Source organism: Sinocyclocheilus rhinocerous, unplaced genomic scaffold (genome assembly GCF_001515625.1).
Source record: "Sinocyclocheilus rhinocerous isolate Xijiao unplaced genomic scaffold, SAMN03320098_v1.1 scaffold1296, whole genome shotgun sequence".
Lineage (NCBI taxonomy): Eukaryota > Metazoa > Chordata > Actinopteri > Cypriniformes > Cyprinidae > Sinocyclocheilus > Sinocyclocheilus rhinocerous.
In genome coordinates this window covers 361,568-380,074 of record NW_015659405.1, presented here as the reverse complement: position 1 = coordinate 380,074, position 18,507 = coordinate 361,568, and the positions used below count along the sequence as shown (strand labels likewise).

Below are 18,507 nucleotides of genomic sequence, written 5' to 3'. Positions count from 1 at the left end.
AAAAAAAAAAAAAAAAAATATATATATATATATATATGTGTATATGTTTTATACAAATATCTAGGTGATTCAATTAGGGAAACGTTTGTGACACACTAGAAAAAAAGGCTTTTATAAACAACATTTATTTCAGCTTAAATAATAGATTGAAATAAACTTGTTACTGTGACATTTTCTTCATTTAATGACATTTTCCTAATTTTAAATAGTTTAAAATGTTGTAAATGTTCTACATTATGCTCGTCCTCTACCTAGACATTTTAATTTCCCCTCTATAATAAAATGTACATTTTACTTTGCACTTTCCCCCCAAGAATCTTAAAAAAAAAAATATTTGGCAAATTACGTGAAAGATTCAACATCGCAATATTGTCATTACCATCTCGCTGATTAATATAGAGAACAACTGAGTTTCCCATAAAAGTTTCTTACTAGCTATCTTGCAGATAAAAAGGCTGTATCTTTTTTTAAATTATTTTTATATTATTATAAATTTTAAAAAGTTAATTAATGACTGTGTATTTTGTGCTTACTCTGCATTTCTCCACAAACTGAAAAATATAATTACCGTCACACATTATTCTATTATACTGGAATCCACTTGAAGGTTGGTCAGGGCCATGCTCGGATAGATATTGTAGTACATTTTTTATTATAGATTAAACATAATTTGGAAATTAGTCAGAGGCATCCAACTGAAAAATCACCATATATTTTATTTTACAAAAATATAAAAATATTTTTTTCTATGATCAGTTCTGGTACAAGTTACATAAAGTCACTTAACTCAGTCCGAAACATTCAGAGTCTTTCCTTTGGGTGTTTCATGTGTGATTTTCAAAACGCACACAAAAAGGTATCAACTGTGCACTCTTTTAACAACTTGTGTGTTCCATTTGAAAGTACTTATAGGGCTTCTCGCAAAATCAGCCTCTCTATGAGCACATTGTAACTTTATGGCCTCATTTATTGCACGCTTACTGTTGGACACTTGGTGTCTGTTATGAGTTACTGAAGGCTGTATGCTGTGTTACATTGTGTGCCGTTGGTCTGCGGGGTTGATAATCACCTGAAATATGCTAATGAATGCATGTTATTTTGTTTTCCATTCTTTCATCATGGATGTTCCTGAGGTGGGATCAGTACTCTAGACTTTACGTTTCATATCACCATATGGTTTAAATAGTCTAAGATGAAGCGCCCCTCTCTGAACACCCCAGCACCCCTCATCAGACCGCTCTCAGAGGCCGTTTCTGGCAGCCTGGCAGTCAAACTAATACATTACCTGCCACAGTTTTAACCAATATGAGTAATTATTGAGATGTCCACAGATGTTTGTTCACATCAGTAGTTCTGTGAAGAATTTAGAAAGTTTTTTTCAGCTTTAGATTTGTACTTTGTGCTGTGGATTGTTGCTTTTTGTACATTTGTATGGAACGGGTTTTATGAAAAACAAAAGATTGGAAGTTAGAAGAAATCAGAAGATAATTTCACTTGCAACCTTCATTTTTTTCCCCAGTTTATCTTAATGGAAAGAACAAAGATTTTCTGCTATTGAGTGTATAAAAGATTTTTTTTTTTAAGAAAGAGAGCATAATTTTAGTCTTTGAAATGTTGATGGACTTGATTTGTTTTAAAAACGGTTTATGCATTACATAGAGTAATTTACAATAATATTTAATAAAAAAAAAAAAAATAAAAAAAAAATATATATATGTATTAAACCCCCCCCAATAAGCTAAATTAACTCTCAAATATAAAAGAATAAAGGTAAAAAAAGTTTTCTGTTCCCGTATTCCGTGTGGTCATACATTCATATAATTAAAATGCTGATTACGGAATGTCTGGATCATTTGTTCTCTATTTTTCCACCTGTAAGTTTGTGTCTGCTGTGTTATGTCAGGGCAGTGAAATGTTTGTTCAGCTAAACTGAGATGGGTCATCCCTCTGTGTGTGTGTGTGTGTTTGTGTGTGAGAGAGAGAGAGCTCAGGGAAAAGGCATCTCTATTTTATTAGGCTGCAGAGTGTTTTAACCCATGCTATCGAACCCATGCTATGAGATATACGTATCAGATCTTACAAGTTTGGATTGTCAGAAACCCAGAGCAGATGTGCATTGTAGCTCTATGGATTGGGCTTGGTTGTTTGCAGCCCTGCGAACCTGAAATTAGAGTTTGCGGGCCTCATTGTGATCTGTGGTTTTCCAGCACGGCACCATAAAAGCCAGCGGTTCTGTCTGGTGTGGTTTGAATCAGGCCTCGACTGTTTGAGTCTGTTACGTGGCTCAATTAGGAGTGTGAGACTGAAATGACTTGTGCTAAATGACCCCAATCAGAGCATAAATAAATACAAGTTAAGAGGTGTCAATTTAACCCTTGTGGCTTTACGGTGAGCTCTCCGAGGAGGCTGGTGACTTAGAAGGAGCAGTTAGGGTGAAAAGTGAGTTTTCACGGAGGGTAGATTGCCCGTGCAGCACTTTCGGACAGTTTCAGAACGGAACTATTTGCAATTTTAATTTTCAAGAGGCGCTTCTAATAGTTTCATTGAATCCTTGTGTTACATTAGTTTAAAGCCATTTAGCAGACGCTCTTATCTGTAGCGATTTAGATTGTAATTTCGTTAGTAAAAAGCAGATCTGCATGGCATGATTTTTCATGGATGTTTTGCTAAACATAGCAAAAGATACTTTTTGTTTCTTTTTTATTTATGTTGTCATTATTTTAATGAAATTATTTAAAAACATATTTTAATAAATAAATTAAAGAAAATTAAAGAAAATATTTAATATATAATTATTGGATTTGTTGGATTAATTACCCTGTGCAGGTAAAAACATGCAATGTATTGTTTTTTTTCTCTGCAATTTTTTAAACGGCTCTCTTTTAACATCCTGTTATGATATCCGTATGAGATGTTTTTTTTTTTATCCGCTATAATAAGAAACGATTGTACTTGCAGGGAAACTTCAAGCTTCTTGAAGAGAAACATTCTTCTTTGTATGGTTTTATTTTGCTCGCTTTTTGTCAGTGTAATGGGTTCCTCAAGGTTATGAGGGATGTCTGGTGTCAGAGGACTCCTGTATGAGGGCAAGACACCGATATGGCTGTATGGATCCTCATGGATTTTATTCTCTTAGGGTCATTAACCTCTATTGTGATTAGAATGCCTGAAATGAATGACTTCAAGCCTGACCTTGGCTGCTCGTGTCAAACTTCAGCTCCTGTAGGTGGCATTGCACCATGTTCTGCCCCAGTTTTAAGGATTTGTCCGCCATTTTGTGAACCCTCACACTTGCCTCTGGAATATGGTGCAAGCTGAAGACAAAAAATGGAGTGTGGGGTTAATTCAGTCATGCCATGAGAACTAACACTGAATTGCGTTTAAAAAATTTTTTTTAAATTATTTTATATTTAACTTAATTTTTAGGTTTATCTCCTGGGGCAGCATTTTGAAACTTTTATAAAATAGTTTAGTTACCATTTTAATAATTATCTAGTTTAGTGTCGAAAAATCCATGTGCTAAATGTACTTAAATATTTTATTTTATTGATAAATTATCATTATAACGAAGCCTCTTGTTTTTCAGACATTGAATTTGTTTGCTCAAATAGCAGTTATAGTTTTGTTTCAAAATGTGTGCTGAATTAATTTAAATCTATTTTATTTCTCTATTTTATCTCTCTATGGCAAGTCATATACAGTTGTACCCACTGCCCAGTTTATTGTGCCTGACATTAATTGATTTTTCTGTTTTAAGCAGCACTTAGAGTTCAGTCAGCTTCCACTTCTTTGTTTGTGCGTTCCTTCCGTATGTGTGTTTATAATTCATTTCAGGCAGCTGGAGGGTGCCAATTTATAGTCTACTTTCATCCAGACAAAAATACCTCAAATTTCACAATGCATGACCGAGTGTTTCTTCTGTTAGGACTGTGACCTGCCGTCCTGAGGGTCGAGGGAACAATTTTGCCTCTTTGTAGGAAAACACTCTGAGAGAAAACCCATTCTAACCACCGAATCACCACCCATCCCGTGACTTATTGCAACTTTAGCATGAGATCGCCGTTTTGTTCGGCGGCTTAATCAAATTAACTCATCCATTAAAGTGTATAAATATAATAATTGTTTTTTTTTCCCAACGACCCTCGTCCATTAATACGCAGCAACTACAGTGAGGGAAAGCACTTAAACTGACAGCGCTCCGGGTGCAGTGAATTCGTTAGTTTGGAAATCAGATTACAGTGGGAATGGCGGTCTGCTGTGTCCACTTGCTAAAACAACAGTGCATCTTTTAAGACGGGTGCATGCAGTCACGCAGTCTCACTGGTGCTTCGTTTCTATAAGATTACGGGCTACTTCTGTTGGGGAACTGTAGGGAGAAATTCAGTTACTGAGGTCTATAGGTCAGTGGTTGTTATAGCTATAATGCTTCCATTCTGTTAGTGCTGTTTACAGCTGGACTTCAGATTCATCTGCTAATGATTATCAATGACAGTATGTTTCATGAAACCTTTTTTCCCCTAAATACATAGACCAAAAAAGGGAATGGAGCCCTCGCCGGCAGTGAATAATGCAAATGGTCTAACGCCATATTGCATCAAAAGGCTCTAACATGTAATTAAAGATTAAAGTCACGGCCTGGTTTCAACAAAAAACGGCCATATGAAAGAAATTTTGTAATCGGTAATCTAGGTTCAAAGTTGCGTTAAATAAAATGTCCCAGAATGAGTTTCATCGGCGTATTTTTTTTCACCGGTAATCAAAGTTATATTACCACAGGTTGAAATAAAACATCCTACTATGTCAGTCACTGAATGGTGAGAAATGGTTGTGCTTCTCTAAATTTGAGTAGCATAACCCTCTCCGCCATTATCTGCACTGTCCTGCCCCCCCACCCTGCGACAAAATGACGGCTCATACATGAACATTTGCACAGATGTGACATGCTATCCAAGCACTTTTCTGCAAAAACAGACAACAAAGACTGAATTCAAGGTTGGTGCTTATTAATGTGTGTTTGTTTGTGTTTTAAAGCTGAATATTTTAAGTTATCTAGAGTTGTTTGAGTAGTTTACTACTACTAGTAGTTTGCGCTAGATTCGTTTTGTTGAAAATCACCTGTTCGTGCTATAAAAGCAGTTTTTTTTAAAACAGTGATGTATTTATTTTTAATTTTTTTGTTTAAATATATGAATTTGTTTCTTTCGTCTGCTTTCAGAAAATGTTAAATCACTCAGTTTAGTCAGTAAACACCATCAAAACTCTTTTATAGAAAGCAGCAGCTGAAATGCTTTTTCTATAGGTGCCATGACAGTTAGTTTTCACTCTTTCATGCGTCGGACACAAACCAGAATTCTATATATATATATTCACGCTGAGTAATCACTGCTTGTATGATTTTGTTTTCTTTCTTTTTTTTAAATCACATTCCCTAAAAAGTTATTTTTAAGACGACACAAACCAGAATTCATTCCCAGGACCTTACAGGGCACCTTATCACCCCTGCGTCCTCACCTCTTTGTGTGACGGTTTATTTTCATCTGTTTTTATACCCAGCAACAGCCCCAATCACAACGTTACCCTGCCTTCTGTATTACTCATACATTTTAATGCGTGACCCACATTCACAGCACATTGGTAGTCACGTGCATCCAGGGAGCTCAAACTTGGTTTGAGGTAGGTGCTTGTTCACGGGTGGATCTTCCCCCAATGGAAGAGAAAACGGATGATTTCAAAGCAGCTTTGCACGCTGGCTTTGGTTTAAATATCAAGTCTGAGGACTGGGTGTTTGTGTAAATGTCTTCTTGTTGTGCTTTTATCCAGGTGCCATTGAGTTCTTGGTCAAGTTAGCTCGGGACGCTCCTCTCTCTCAGGACCGAGGCCTTTCTCATTTAGTCTACAGTATTTATGATTTTTTAAATCACATTCCCTAAAAAGTTATTTTTAAGACACCGGACATCACATTGTTTAATTTTCTCATTAAACGAACTGCGCTATTTTAATTTGTCTGGAACTGTAGTTTAGTTCTGTTGACCCACATAAAGTCAGCTCATTATGTCCATCCACAAACTCCTCATTTCTCTCCTCGAGTGAGTTTTATTTGGAAATACACTCAGGTTATTTTATGTCTTAATCCTAATTTGTGAAATGGGTTGTACATTTATATTTTATAATCCTTAAAAAGCCTGACTTTAATCATCGGTACTATAACTGAAAATGAAAATCTTGTGCTATAAGCATTATAAAATAGCGGAAAGAGAATTATGGGAAATATTTAACAGTACCATGCATTCTCTGTGGAAAAAAAGTTAATAAAAATGGCCAGTGCCAAAATGGGCACAATTAATTTTACTTCTAAATTATTATTGGCCCTTAAAATAGTCTAATAAAACAATTATACGTTTCAGAGGTTCGAATTACACTCTGAATGTTGTGTCATTATGTGGACTGTTCAGAGTACCATTTGAAAGCTTTATAGATTTAGCATGCTGCTGTTTTCTATTGAGTTTCTAACAAATTTTCAAGTTCAAAATAGACTTTAAATCAACATGCTCCTGAGATCGTATTTCGTAATCGCTCTGAGGGATGAGATCATTTGAAGTTTTGAAATGTTTTTGAGGGCATAAGGTGTCAGATGTATACAGTCTGGATAGAGCAGTGCCGGTGAGAAGACTTTTGTACTATTCTGTGCATCAAAATTATTTATTCGTTTTTCAAATGTATTTTTTAATTTAAATCCTAAATAAAAACAATTGTCTTATTTTTCTGCACTAATACATAATGTCATGGCAGTAATCATTGCCAAAAAGGCAGTAACAGTATATTTTTTGAAACGTGTGTGTTGTATAATAAAATGTAATAGTAATGTTTAGAGCAAAATTAAAACATATTTATAAAAAATAGTTTGTTTAATTTTAAATAAAAATGGTGATCTCTGCCGCTTCATCATGAAAATATTAATGTTTATGGAGAACGATTTAATTGTTTATAAAGTTTTTTTTCTTTTTCTAAAAAGTTTCACATGATTTTATATACAGTAAAATCTATCAGTCAGGACAGTTTGACATAAAATTTTCTGCTTACAAAGTAATTCCTAAATGTATAAATGTATATTGTTATTTGACTGTTTATTTTTTTTAAACTTGGGGGGGGGGGAGATTACTCAAAATCTTTTACTAAATGATTAATTTGTTGTCACAGTTAGAGTAAAGGTGAGGTGAGGACTCAAATGCAGAGTTGTGATGGGCTTTATTAAATAAATAAGTAAAACAAAGCAAACCAAACAGCCCCAAGGGGGAAAACAAAACTGCAAGGCAGACACGATGGACATATGGTAACAAACTAGCACAGGACAGAAAACACTGGGGAAATAAATATGGAAGCAAACAAAGAGGTATAATGAGGGAGGACACGTGGAACAACTGAAACAATCAGGTAACAAGATGGACAGGGTCAGAAAATAAACAGGAGAGCACATGGCAACAAACATACAAGCCATGTGCTCACACAAAGACACAAAAGTCCTCTGGTGGCCTTCTTGGGCACACCAGCTGATGGCTGTGACATAACCCCCATTTAAGGAGCGGATTCCAGATGCTCCACCAAATGTCAAAGAAGTCCAGGAGGGAGGTGGAACGAGGCGGACCGGGGGAGGGATGGGTGGGTTAAGCCCGTGTGGTGGAAGAGGGCCTGGAACCAGAGGTAGTCTAGGAAACCAGGGTGGAGCCAGCAAGCCAGGGCGGAGCTGCCAGGGTGGGAGGCCAGGGCAGAGCCGGCAGAGTGGGAGGTGTGAAAAGAGACACTGTGAAACAGACAGAACTGTAACAGAGAGCACAGAGAGGTTAACAACACTCTTTGTGGCCGTAACAAAACAGGCAAGGGATTCAAGAATGGTCTCCTTGGCTGCAATAGGACAGGCTGAGAGTTCAGAGATGACCTCCTTGGTCTTTACAGGACAAACAAAGTTCAGAAGTGGGCGCCACCACCTTGAGAGGAGCTGAAGCGGATGCCGCTGCCTCTGGAGATTCTGCATCAGAAGCCGCCACCTTGGGGGTACCTGGAGCGGGCTCTAAATCAGACTCATAAACTGGAGCAGGCTCTGGATCAGACTCATAAACTGGAGCAGACTCTGGATCAAACTCATAAACTGAGGCAGGCTATGGAGCAGATTCTTGGACTGGAGCAAGCTCTAGAGCGGATTCCTGGACTAAAACAGACTCTGGAGTGGACTCATGGGCTGGAGTGGACTCAAGAGCGGACTCGAAGACTGGAGCGTGTTCCGGAGTGGACTCTGATGGCTCCTGCGCTGTAGCAGGTTCTGGAGTAGACTCTGATGGATCCTGGGTTGTAGCGGGTTCTGGAGTGGATTCTGAGGCAAGTTCCTGGGCCAACAGAGCAGGAAGCTTAGGTGGGGCCAGCAGGGCAAGGAGCCTGGGTGGAGCCGGCAGGGCCAGGAGCCTGGGCAGCGCCAGCAGAGACACTTCCTCCATGACGGCGAGAGCTGGCGGCTCTGTGGCAGCCTCCATGGCCGAGATAAGGAGAGTGGGCTGATCAGTGATGGCCTTCATAGCAGCAGCAGTGAGATGGGGCTGATCTGTGGCAGGCTGTTCTGGAGCGAGTTGCTCAGGGACCTGTGGGACTACCGACCTTAGGACCACCAAAGCCGGGTCCTCCAGAACCTCCAGACTTGGGACCACCAGACTTGGGACCACCGGAGTCGGGTCCTCCTGGACCATCAGACTTGTCGGGTCTTCCTGGACCATCAGACTTGGGATCACCAGAGCCTGTAGGGCGGAGGAAATCCTTCTCTTCCACCGCTTACGAGAGCGAGGCGGTTGTGTGGAGCTTACCTCTGGACTTTATTAAATAATAAAGTAAAACAAAAGCAAACGAAACAGCCCCAGGGGGGAAAACAAAACTGCAAGGCAGACACGTTGGACATATGGCAACGAAACTAGCACAAGACAGAAAACACTGGGAAAATAAATATGGAAGCAAACAAAGAGGGTAATCAGGGAGGACAGGTGGAACAACTGAAACAGGTAACAAGATGGACGGGGTCAGACAATAGACAGGAGAGCACATGGCACCAACAAACACACAACAAGCTATGTGCTCACACAAAGACACAAAGAGTCCTCTAGTGTCCATCTTGGGCACACCAGCTGATGGCTGTAACAGTTATAAATTGTATTAAAAAAAAACTCGGCAGCTGTCTCAACTGTTTAAAAATGTTATGAGTAATTAAATGAACTTTATAGAAAAATGTGATTCCTGATCCTGCAGTCACCTTACTTGATTTGAAAAACATTTTTTTTAGTCTGTTTGCATGTGACGCCATCTCCCTGTAGCCGAATTACTGCTGATGTGTTTAGTTGATTCACCTGTTTTCACTTTGCAAATATCTCTTTTCACCAACGTGGGTGTAAAGCCACTGAACACATGGTTCTGTCTTCAAGTGAGAGGGAGGAGATGCTCACACATTTCAGTAGGCCTTGACCTTCAAATAACTCTACATTTCTGAAGGAAAAGAATAGGAGAGCATGTGAGAAGTGGAACATTGCCTCCTTTTAATCTGGGAGTTTTCTCTCTTGAACTGCAAATACGTCAATCTTGACATTCTTGCAGAACCAGAGAAAATCCCTGTTATGCAGTAGGTGTTGGCAGGGCAGGGACTTGGATTTGGGACTAATCCATAAGGGAAAAAAGCTGACCCTTACCCTGAATACCTGCTGCGTGCCCACTGCCAGGGTTAGTGGGACAGTTTTTAAATGCTGTATCATCTCATGCATGCACGGCAAACCATGCGGCTTAATGAACTCAGCCGGCACCTGCTGGCTTAGACGCGCTGTATACAGATCCTGCTCAGCATTTAACTAAAGCTGAATTTGGCATTTTTTGTGCTACTTTGCAGTTTTGCTATAAAATAAGATAAACATTAAAATCCAATATTTATTTAGCAAACAAAACTTTTTATTTTTTTTGTACTGTTTGTGTGTGTTGTTTTATTTTTTAATGTAATTTTTTGCTTTTTTTTTGTTTTGTTTTCAGTGCAAACCTATGAATTCCAGGAAATAAAAGAAGGCAAAAATATCTGATTTTTCCCCCCTCACACGATTAACATTGATATTATAATTAGACATACATTAACACTGCATATTGTTTAATGTCAAATGTAGGCAGCTGTCCACACTGATGTTCAATTATTCTATGTGTTGAGTATGTGCATATACTGTAGATTTATGGAGATATTATGATATTACTGAATCCAAATTAGGTTTTAATCATTTTTGTTGGGGCAATTTATGATTGATTGATTTGATTATAGAAACAAGTCAGAATTGAGACATTTCCATACAGATTATATCATACCAGTTTATTTTAATAATGGTTTTGCTTTTGTACAGAAGTACTGAAATGCAGCTTAAATAACAACATGAACTCTAACTCAAAATCTTTTACTAAATGATTAATTTGTTGTCACAGTTAGAGTAAAGGTGAGGTGAGGACTCAAATGCAGAGTTGTGATGGGCTTTATTAAATAAATAAGTAAAACAAAGCAAACCAAACAGCCCCAAGGGGGAAAACAAAACTGCAAGGCAGACACGATGGACATATGGTAACAAACTAGCACAGGACAGAAAACACTGGGGAAATAAATATGGAAGCAAACAAAGAGGTATAATGAGGGAGGACACGTGGAACAACTGAAACAATCAGGTAACAAGATGGACAGGGTCAGAAAATAAACAGGAGAGCACATGGCAACAAACATACAAGCCATGTGCTCACACAAAGACACAAAAGTCCTCTGGTGGCCTTCTTGGGCACACCAGCTGATGGCTGTGACATAACCCCCATTTAAGGAGCGGATTCCAGATGCTCCACCAAATGTCAAAGAAGTCCAGGAGGGAGGTGGAACGAGGCGGACCGGGGGAGGGATGGGTGGGTTAAGCCCGTGTGGTGGAAGAGGGCCTGGAACCAGAGGTAGTCTAGGAAACCAGGGTGGAGCCAGCAAGCCAGGGCGGAGCTGCCAGGGTGGGAGGCCAGGGCAGAGCCGGCAGAGTGGGAGGTGTGAAAAGAGACACTGTGAAACAGACAGAACTGTAACAGAGAGCACAGAGAGGTTAACAACACTCTTTGTGGCCGTAACAAAACAGGCAAGGGATTCAAGAATGGTCTCCTTGGCTGCAATAGGACAGGCTGAGAGTTCAGAGATGACCTCCTTGGTCTTTACAGGACAAACAAAGTTCAGAAGTGGGCGCCACCACCTTGAGAGGAGCTGAAGCGGATGCCGCTGCCTCTGGAGATTCTGCATCAGAAGCCGCCACCTTGGGGGTACCTGGAGCGGGCTCTAAATCAGACTCATAAACTGGAGCAGGCTCTGGATCAGACTCATAAACTGGAGCAGACTCTGGATCAAACTCATAAACTGAGGCAGGCTATGGAGCAGATTCTTGGACTGGAGCAAGCTCTAGAGCGGATTCCTGGACTAAAACAGACTCTGGAGTGGACTCATGGGCTGGAGTGGACTCAAGAGCGGACTCGAAGACTGGAGCGTGTTCCGGAGTGGACTCTGATGGCTCCTGCGCTGTAGCAGGTTCTGGAGTAGACTCTGATGGATCCTGGGTTGTAGCGGGTTCTGGAGTGGATTCTGAGGCAAGTTCCTGGGCCAACAGAGCAGGAAGCTTAGGTGGGGCCAGCAGGGCAAGGAGCCTGGGTGGAGCCGGCAGGGCCAGGAGCCTGGGCAGCGCCAGCAGAGACACTTCCTCCATGACGGCGAGAGCTGGCGGCTCTGTGGCAGCCTCCATGGCCGAGATAAGGAGAGTGGGCTGATCAGTGATGGCCTTCATAGCAGCAGCAGTGAGATGGGGCTGATCTGTGGCAGGCTGTTCTGGAGCGAGTTGCTCAGGGACCTGTGGGACTACCGACCTTAGGACCACCAAAGCCGGGTCCTCCAGAACCTCCAGACTTGGGACCACCAGACTTGGGACCACCGGAGTCGGGTCCTCCTGGACCATCAGACTTGTCGGGTCTTCCTGGACCATCAGACTTGGGATCACCAGAGCCTGTAGGGCGGAGGAAATCCTTCTCTTCCACCGCTTACGAGAGCGAGGCGGTTGTGTGGAGCTTACCTCTGGACTTTATTAAATAATAAAGTAAAACAAAAGCAAACGAAACAGCCCCAGGGGGGAAAACAAAACTGCAAGGCAGACACGTTGGACATATGGCAACGAAACTAGCACAAGACAGAAAACACTGGGAAAATAAATATGGAAGCAAACAAAGAGGGTAATCAGGGAGGACAGGTGGAACAACTGAAACAGGTAACAAGATGGACGGGGTCAGACAATAGACAGGAGAGCACATGGCACCAACAAACACACAACAAGCTATGTGCTCACACAAAGACACAAAGAGTCCTCTAGTGTCCATCTTGGGCACACCAGCTGATGGCTGTAACAGTTATAAATTGTATTAAAAAAAAACTCGGCAGCTGTCTCAACTGTTTAAAAATGTTATGAGTAATTAAATGAACTTTATAGAAAAATGTGATTCCTGATCCTGCAGTCACCTTACTTGATTTGAAAAACATTTTTTTTAGTCTGTTTGCATGTGACGCCATCTCCCTGTAGCCGAATTACTGCTGATGTGTTTAGTTGATTCACCTGTTTTCACTTTGCAAATATCTCTTTTCACCAACGTGGGTGTAAAGCCACTGAACACATGGTTCTGTCTTCAAGTGAGAGGGAGGAGATGCTCACACATTTCAGTAGGCCTTGACCTTCAAATAACTCTACATTTCTGAAGGAAAAGAATAGGAGAGCATGTGAGAAGTGGAACATTGCCTCCTTTTAATCTGGGAGTTTTCTCTCTTGAACTGCAAATACGTCAATCTTGACATTCTTGCAGAACCAGAGAAAATCCCTGTTATGCAGTAGGTGTTGGCAGGGCAGGGACTTGGATTTGGGACTAATCCATAAGGGAAAAAAGCTGACCCTTACCCTGAATACCTGCTGCGTGCCCACTGCCAGGGTTAGTGGGACAGTTTTTAAATGCTGTATCATCTCATGCATGCACGGCAAACCATGCGGCTTAATGAACTCAGCCGGCACCTGCTGGCTTAGACGCGCTGTATACAGATCCTGCTCAGCATTTAACTAAAGCTGAATTTGGCATTTTTTGTGCTACTTTGCAGTTTTGCTATAAAATAAGATAAACATTAAAATCCAATATTTATTTAGCAAACAAAACTGTTTGTATTGTATTGTTTTGTTGTGTTCTTTGTGTGTGTGTGTTTTGTGATTTTGTGTAATAGTTTGGGTAGATCTGAATCTTTTATTTCATAGAATTAACATTGATATTATAATTAGACATACATTAACACTGCATATTGTTTAATGTCAAATGTAGGCAGCTGTCCACACTGATGTTCAATTATTCTATGTGTTGAGTATGTGCATATACTGTAGATTTATGGAGATATTATGATATTACTGAATCCAAATTAGGTTTTAATCATTTTTGTTGGGGCAATTTATGATTGATTGATTTGATTATAGAAACAAGTCAGAATTGAGACATTTCCATACAGATTATATCATACCAGTTTATTTTAATAATGGTTTTGCTTTTGTACAGAAGTACTGAAATGCAGCTTAAATAACAACATGAACTCTAATAAAAGCACAACAGCATCTAATAATATTCAAACTGGCAGTTTGAATATTATTAGCTGCTTTTAAAATGTTGCATAGTGTGTTTGGACAGAGAAAGTATGGTAGTTTTTGTCACTCAAGAAGTAGAATAATTTCAGAAATTGCTTTTAGTGACAAACTGTTTTTTTCTTCGTGTCGGTCAGGACCGCTCCTTGAGTGGACAAGCAGGTTGGTTTCTGAGCCCCTTTTTCGCCCCCAGCACAAAGCCAATTATGCCTCCGACTGAAAAAACAGTGGCAATTTAGAAGTCCTCTGATGACAGGGTTCTGCGAGAGAGACTGTGGTAGAGATCTGCAGAAAGAATCGATCATTCATGACAAAACTATAAAATAAAGTTAGCATTGCTGCGTGAGCTTATTTGCCAACCAGACGTTTACAAGTTATAATGGAGATTGAAGCTAGTTATCACACATTTTATGCCAGTGAATATTTTTCAAAGAGGCTTATTTTTGAATGTTCATTTCTGTACAGGCATACACCTTAAAGTCTTGCCTTTTAGGTTAAAATGGACCTTGCAGTAATAATAGCTGTAGTAAAAATGATCATGAGTGATTTTTAATTTTTATTTTTTTGCACAGCTTGAAAAAAGTACTGTGCACGAAATATTATTTGACTTGCAACATCTACAAGATCCAAATTTAGAAAATGCGAAGCATTCCACAGAAGCAACCACTTATTATGCCCCACTTGACATCTGCCACATACATTATGCTGTATGAAACACTGTAAAAATATAAAAGAAACTTTCCATCCCAAAGTGAAAAAAATCCCTGATGTTTGTTACACCTTTATGCTTGTTACAGTGAGGATCAGTTAGTTTTCTCCGCTTGTTTGTGAAAGGCAAAGACATATGTAAAAACACACAGAGAGAGAGATAGAGTGTGTGTGCGGTGTGGACTGTTCATGGTGCATGATGGGTATGAAGATTGAGCTGTGTGCGGGCGGCACCGCATATGCACGAAACGGCCTCAAAAATGCCTCGGCTGCTTCCAAATGTAGGTTACTGTGACAGGCAAAGTAAAAAATCAAATTCTCGCAAGCCTGCGGCCCATGTGTTTTAATGTATAAAGGAACTCTTGAATCTATTTTTTAAGAAAAAAGACATTCTTCCTGGAAAATCTGTGATTTATATGGCTAAATATGAGGATTGCTAAAGTGCAATTGTATCAAACGTTTCAAGTGCTGTTTTCTTGCATATGCAGGAATGTAAGGGCCAAGGCAGTGGTGTGGGGACAATTGCGTTTTAGTCATATAATTTTTATACACCATTGGAAATAAAGTAGTGGATTCGGCTTCAGTAGGTCAGTATGTTCAGTCCAGATTAAACGTCACATTAAAAACCCATTGACAACCTCCTACAGAAGCTAGAGAAGTACTTACCTTGCACATTTACACGGCATATACAGTACGTTATTTCACCATGAGATGGCTAATCCATGGTGTGATCACGGATTGATGCCTTACCTTTAGTGCTGTGAACGAGCCAGCTGCTGATCAGGACACAGGAAGATTGCCTGGGCTGTTTTGTGAGTTTAAACAGGATTAGCCATTTCAACTCAGGTGCTATGCTAACAGGATTAGGCCTATAGACTCCCTTCACTGCGCCATTCCAGCGTCCAATTGTAGTCCAAAACAAAGGTGCATTTGACACCCCACACAAACATTTGGCCACACGTTTAGTGTTTGTTTTTTGAAGATGAAATACTTTGTAGCATCCCATTTTAATATGCTAACTATAAGTAAGACATTCATAGGTTGATTCTCCGGAAAAAGTGTAAACACCGTCTCTGAGGCGCTATCAAAACAAACTGTTTGTTTGGGAGTTTCGACCAGCCTAACATAGCAACAGCGGCTCAACCTATGGCATGTGTTCGGGGGTGGGGTTATCTGTTATTTTGACCAATCAGTGACATGGGTAACTTGTTACTTTCAGGTAGGGCTGGGCAATAATTCGATAACGCTAATTATCATGATATAATTTTCCTCGATAAAACGATATGAAGAGTTCGATAAATGTTCGATATAACGTTTACGTGCCAAAAGCGGAACGAAACAGCGCGACTCATTTGAATCGCGCCACACGGCGCGAGCTCACTAGAGCAGATGCGTTTACTCCGAGAGTAAGTATGTGTTTACTGTGAGATCCAGTGTGAAGCGCTTGAACTCAGCGATGAACACAAATAACTCGGTGATTTAAACTAGTTTAAAGCCGTGATAATTATCGATATCGACTGATATGAAAAAAAATATCGTGATAATTTTTTTGGCCATATCGCCCAGCCCTACTTTCAGGAAATAAATTCTGTTTAGTGACACTAGTTGCACAGATATGTCATGCTTCAGCTTTAACATACCCTGAACAACATTACATTAGTTTTTAATATAACTGAAAATGGTCTTAGTGAATGAGACAGATTCTCAGCGTCGTTCTCTGTTCACATGATGTTCTGGTTATGTTTATCACTTAGATCATGCTCTGTGTGACAAGGGTTGATGACGACTTGCAGGACTTTGGTCTGTTCAAGGCCAAACAGAGAGAAAATCCCAAGAGGGATGTGTTTTTAATCCAATGATTTTGCCTTGAAAAGCCAAACCTCCTCCAGAGGGCTTTGAGGTTCCTACAGAATTCCTCGGCTCCTCGGGCACATCTCATGGGGGAGGAAAGAAAGTGCATGTCTGCTGATAAAGAAAGACTATTGTTGGAAATTAATTATTGTGTTTTTTTTTTTTTTGAAGTCTGGAATGAAACACATTCATGAAACATGTACCACAAGCCAAAAACTCAAAGTATTGAATAAATATTGCATAGGTTTATTATGATTATTAAAATAGGAAGTAGTTATTTGTTCTGATCAACCATTGTCACAAATCTTATGTAATTATGAATTGTGGCTACACTATTTTCATCACTGTGCTCATGATTATGTAGCATTTGCTTGATTTGTGACAGTAATGTTTGACTTTGAAAAAATTGATTTTGAAATGTTTGAAAAGTGCTCTTTTTGTATGCCTCTTTGCTACATGCTTTTTGAAGAGTTGAACCAAAGCACTGCGTAACAATTACAAAATTCCAAGCGCCACGTGGGAATTATTCACATTTTCGTACTAAAACATCACTGATCCACATCTTGCAGACCGCATCTCTAAATCAAGTGTCTGACAAGTAAAAGGCACTTAACAAGGCAAGCTGGAATTCATCAAAGCGGCCGTTTTTATGGTAGGCCGCTCCTTGATTCTTTTTGTGACTTTTCCAACCATTTTTGAATATCAAGTCACCTGGGTGCTCAGTTACTGTATTGATATTGATTTTATGGTCGCATAATTGTCATTGTTGTGGTAGTGCTGGTTTGATAACAATTTTTTTATTTTGGTATAGTGTCAGCCCCTGTTACCTCAATAGCAATATTAAATTGATAACTCAGTGCAAAAAGACAGTATGTTGATTATTGAATATGTATTTTTAGATTTGAATTTTATGTCAGCGGAGATATTACTAAAATAATAAATTCACATACACATGAAATCTATCTATTTATTTATTAATGCCATAAAAAATGAATGGAATGCATTTAAATTCTCAAATCTCCAAAATCTCCAGAAAATGTAAATACTATAATGTTATTGAGCAAGAAAATAACAGTTTAATTTAATTTACTTATTTTTTATCAATATTGCTGACTTCCTTCATTTTAAAGTGTGCCGTTTTTCCCTCTTCTGTAAAATATTGAGTATCCTTATTAGTAATGATAATTCATTTTCAAATTCTGTAATCAATGCTTTACATTTTCAAATCATGCACTGATGATTAATTTTCCACTCTTAAGCATCAACTCTGCTTTCACACTTAACATCACACTGCCTGGACTGCCAACCTGTGCTGAACAGCAGCACATTTTCGTCAGATAACAAACTGTGTTGTGCAATCATAGTATTGGTGTTTAATTTTATTTAATTTTATTTTTTGTACCGTGCAAGCTTATCATTTTGGGTAATGAGTGATACAGAAAATAGTTGGGGTTGGTTTATTCAGTTCTTCATTAAACTAGCAGGGAAATGTAAGAAACTTCTGAACGTAACCTTTCCTCATCTGTAGTTTGACCCAGATAGTTAATTATGATGGAGAATTCTCCTCAACGCTGAGGGCAGTCACAAGGTCAAATGAACGATCCATTTCTATCCTTTTTCTTCCAGATGTTTGGAGTTCAGTGACAATGGCAACAATCACAGGAGATTCAGTGTCATTAACCTCTTATTCCATCACCATTAACCCGCCGGTGGAAGAAAAAAAAACTAAACCAAACACATCAGTGAGACTCAATCTGTCTATATTGCTGTCAGTTCCTAATGTCTTATTTTTGGGTCACACAGATGTGCGGTTTCATTGTGTGTGTGTGTGTGTTTGTTTGTGTGTGTGTGTGTAAGAATATTGTCAACACTGATAGCTCTATTTCAAAACCTAGTGAGCTGCCTTGCTGCACACAGCCTACATAAGTAACTGCATCCTAACAAAAAATGCAACCTCTTACGTGGCTGATTTGGAATGCTCTTCCATATGGATAAATAGGAGATGCAAGAAGAATGATACTCTAAAACAGTGTTTCCCAACCTTTTTTCAGTCGCGGCACCCTTTGGAAATTTTAACAAACTTGTGGCACCCTACAAAATTAATTTTGACACAATATTTGAATTTCTAACTTCGATATGATAATTTGAAAAGTATAGATATTCGGTACAACAGGGAAGAACTGCAGAATATAATGTCATACAGATATTTTTAATATTATAAAAAAAA

The 18,507-nt window shown here is 39.3% G+C and overlaps 1 protein-coding gene across 1 annotated transcript in view; it reads left to right on the top strand.

Annotated features, from left to right (window-relative positions):
* Nucleotides 1–18,507, top strand: part of LOC107723866 (ephrin-A2) — a 156,724-nt gene that overhangs the window by 1,148 nt on the left and 137,069 nt on the right. The window lies entirely within an intron of this gene.